Source organism: Chiloscyllium plagiosum, unplaced genomic scaffold (genome assembly GCF_037043375.1).
Source record: "Chiloscyllium plagiosum isolate Xiang-an unplaced genomic scaffold, Cpla_swu_hap1 HiC_scaffold_11, whole genome shotgun sequence".
NCBI classification, from domain to species: Eukaryota; Metazoa; Chordata; class Chondrichthyes; order Orectolobiformes; family Hemiscylliidae; genus Chiloscyllium; species Chiloscyllium plagiosum.
The window spans coordinates 41,185,506-41,190,001 of record NW_028270149.1 but is presented as its reverse complement, the minus strand read 5'-3'; positions in this window follow the sequence as shown (position 1 = coordinate 41,190,001).

Below are 4,496 nucleotides of genomic sequence, written 5' to 3'. Positions count from 1 at the left end.
GTCACTCACCAGACTGACATTCCTTCAGTATTCCTGGGATAAAATGCTGGATTTTGTCCCTAACTTATTGTGTTTACCTACAGCATGTGGATGGCTGTAGTTCAAGAAAGCAGCATACTGCTTCTCGAGGGCAACTTGGGCTATAAATTCAGGCCCAGGTACGTATACTCTCATTCCATGAATGAATAAATTTTAAAAAAAAACTTGTTATTCACTCCCTCCACATCACCATTAGTGTCTGGTAGTATGTTCTAATCCTCTGAACTCTACCACTGCTTTTTCCCTGCTAGAACAAAATCCTGGAATTTTTTTAAAGGCTTTTTTTTAGATTAGTGTGGAAACAGGCCCTTCAGCCCAACAAGTCCACACTGAGCCTCCTACGTTTATCCTTTCACCTAGGACACTGGGCAAATTAACATGACCAATTCACCTAACCTGCACATTTTTGGACTGTGGGAGAAAACCAGAGCACCCGGAGGAAACCCACACAGTCATGATTAGACTACTTAATGTGGAAACAGGCCCTTCAGCCCAACAAGTCCACACCGACCTGCTGAAGTGCAACCCTCCCATTCCCCTACATTTACCCCTTTACCTAACACTACGGGGCAATTTAGCATAGCCAATTCACCTGGCCTGCGGGAGGAAACCCACACAGACACTGGGAGAATGTGCAAACTCCAGTCAGTCGCCTGAGTCGGGAATTGAACCCGGGTCTCTGGCGCTGAGAGGCAGCAGTGTTAACCACTGTGCCGTCCACAAATGGTAAGGTCCTCATGGGGAGAATGCAAACTCCACAAAGACCGTTGCCTGAGGTGGGAATTGAACCCAGGTCTCTGGCACTGAGGTAGCAGTGCTAACCACTGTGCCACCAAATTTTCTCAACATGTCTGTCAGCGTACCTACACAAAATGGACTATAGTGGTTCAAAAAGGTGGCTTACCACTTAGAACTGTAGGATTGGCAACAAATGTGGGTCTTGCCAGTAACGCACCTTGTAAAAGGATATAGAAATAGAAGCAAAAAATTAGGGAATTAAACTTTTCAATTTATGATATGTAAATAAGGGTGATGGTGGAGGGTTGCTTTTCAGATTAGACGTGATCAATGATATGCTACACTAATCAGGGCTGGGTCCACTGCTTTTTGTCATCTATATAAATGATTTGGATGTGAACATAGAAAGTACAATTAGTAAATTTTCAGATGACACCCAAATTGGAGGTGTAGTGGACAGCGAAGAAGGTTACCTCCAAGTACAACAGGATCTTTATCAGATGGGCCTATATGCAGAGGAGTGGCAAGTGGAGTTTAATTTCAATAAAGGTGAGGTGCTGCATTTTGGAAAGGCAAATCAGGGCAACACTTATACACTTAATGGTAAGATCCTCGGGGCGTTGCTGAACAAAGAGGCCTTGGAGTGCAGGTTAATAGTTTCATGAAAGTGGAGTCGCAGATAAATAAGATAATGAAGGTGTTTGGTATGCTTACCTTTATTGGTCAGTGTATTGAGTATAGAAGTTGGGAGGTCATATTGCAGCTATACAGGTCATTGGTTAGGCCAATTTTGGCACACTGTATGCAATTCTGGTCTCCCTGCTAGAGGGAGGAAGTTGAAAGGGTTCAGATAAGATTTACAAGGATGTTGCCAGGGTTGGAGGATTTAAGCTATAGGGAGAGGCTGAATAGGCTGGGGCTGTTCTCCCTGGAGCAGCAGAGGCTGAGGGGTGACCTTATAGAGATTTATAAAATCATGAGGGTCATGGATAGGGTAAATAGACAAAGTCTTTACCCTGGGGTTGAGTCCAGAACTAGAGGGCATAGGTTTAGGGTGAGAAGAGAAACATTTAAAAAGGACCTAAGGGGAAACTTTTGCATGCAAAGGGTGGTGCATGTATGTAATGAGCTGCCAGAGAAAGTGGTGGAGGCTGGTACAATTGCAACATTTAAAAGGCATCTGGATGGGTATATGAATAGGAAGGGTTTAGAGGGATATGGGCCAAGTGCTGGCAAATGGGACTAGATTAATTTAGGATATCTAGTTGGTATGGATGAGTTGGATCAAAGAGTCTGTTTCCGAGCTGTACATCTCTATACCTCTATGACGATATAAAATAATTAGACAAGGCAAAAGGGGCCTCAAAAAGCATACCTTGCAAACATTTGCACTCTGTTCACAACTATTTCAGTATTAAAAGCACTCAACTATAAATCATTCAAGTGAAAGCAACTGCATTTACAAATAGGCTGGGGCTATTTTCCCTGGAGCATTGGAGGTGGAGGGGTGACCTTGTAGAGGTTTATAAAATCCACAAAGAACACGAATAGGATAAATAGACAAAGTCTTTTTCCTGGGGTAAGGGAGTCTAGAATTAAAGGGCACAGGTTTAGAGTGAGAGGAGAAAGATTTAAAAGGGACCTATGGAGCAACTTATTCACACACAGGTGTATATGGAATGAGCTGCCAAAGGAAGTGGTGGAGGCTGGTACAATTATAACATTTAAAAGGCATCTGGATGGATATATGAATAGGAAGGATTTAGAGGAATATGGGTCAAGTGGTGGCAAATGGGACTAGATTAATTTAGGATATCTGGTTGGCATAGACACATTGGACTGAAGGGTCTGTTTCCATGCTGTACATCGCTATGACTCTATGAATGTGGTCAACCCAAAGGTTTACATTGGCTTTGATGCTACTAATCCTTGACATGTTGCTTTTGTATTTTTGTTTTGGTTGAGATCATGCTGTGGGTCTGTGGTTAGACCATGACTGGAAATCTCATTCCTTGGAGTTGTCTGCAAATCACCCCTTAGCCTTGAGTTGTTTCAATGGATCATATGACACAAGAATAAAAGAGTTTCTTTAAAATCTTCAAAGTGTTGCAAACATCTGTGTTTCTATTTTCATTGGAAAATCCCATTTTTGTTAAAATCTGTGCACCTTAGCTAATCCAGGCTGTGAATGCTGCTTTTTAGCACATGCGCCCTGTCTGAAATTGACACTGTCCTAATCTATTTTTGGCCAGTTATTTACTGGATGGTGTGCCACTGGGTGACTCTTACAGCTGATTTTATTCTTCACTTTTACATATTAAAAAGACCATTTTTAAGAAAACTATTCCAAGGCGATGCCTACCTTTTTAATATTGTGCTGTATTAATCTCCCCGTTGTTCAATAATTGCAAAAAACCTTATTTAAAATGCTTATTTTAAGAGTGAACTTTTATTGTTTAGTAACCTATCCCAAGATGTTTCACAGGACCATGATCTAATATGATGTTAGATCAAAGAGGTAGATTTTAATGCATATTCTCAAAGGAGAGAAGTGAGTTAGAGAAATTGAGAGGACATTCCAGAGCTTCGAAGCTTGGCAAGAAGGCACAGCTATCAAGTGATTTGAATTCAGGATGAAGCCAAAATGAGATGAATGCAGATATTTCGGAGGATACCACACAAATTGGAAAGAATATGGACACAAAGGAATTAAAAAGCAATGATGGAAATTTAAAACTAAACATGACTTGGCAATTCTGAAAAAGGTAATAATTGAAAAAAAAAATCAGAGTAGACATGACCATTATAGCTCATTTTTATCCAAAGTGAATCAGTGATGTGGAATTGGCTAATAGGAAACAAATCTAAATTGAATCAGTTCAAGGTGAAGAAACTATGAAAGATGTGCATTGCTGGAGACAGAATGGAAATGGTGCACATGGTGGGGATATGATACCAGGCAAAAATGAAATGTGTTAATTGTTGTAATATTATCCTCTTCTTAAAATTTACCATTCATAATCTTTTTAAAGTTTCTCATTACTCATCTTTATACAGCCGATATTAAGCATCTGTTTAAATGGCATCTGAACCTTAATAGTTCTCATGTTATTCTCTTCTGCTTTGCTCTGGCCTGTACTTCTCACTTGATTGAGAGTATGGAAGGGTGGAATGGGATTTTGGCTTCAATATTGCATGATGTAAATTCCCCAGATGAGGCTTGAAATCAGCATTGGAAGAAGCCGCAGACTTATCAGAGACTGACTCCAATGACCTTTTGTTGTGTACTACAGTCTTCAGTAACCCTTCGACCAGAAAAACTGATCAGCATCTGAATTTCATTGAAAAACAACATTTCTACTTCAAGTCATTGTGATGGTTCATTACCACTAATTCCAATGAATATTAATGGTATGAAAATCAAAACTTCTCTGGGATGCGAAGCAGGTGCTGGGATGAATTTCTGTACTCGCAGAATGATAAAAAATTTGTCAAATAATAAAGGAGTAAAAAATAATGGAAATTAATCATTGCACTCTTTTACCCTAAATAGCCTGCCCAAGCAATCAACAGAATGCCTTGTTGATTTTCTCATGTTCTGTGTCTTTCATATATATATTATATATACTTTTTCACCTGCTGACCCCTTATTTGGCTAAAGCTGCTCTCAGTCACCATCTTTGCAAATTACAGCTTTCAAAAAAGATTAATAATTTGTC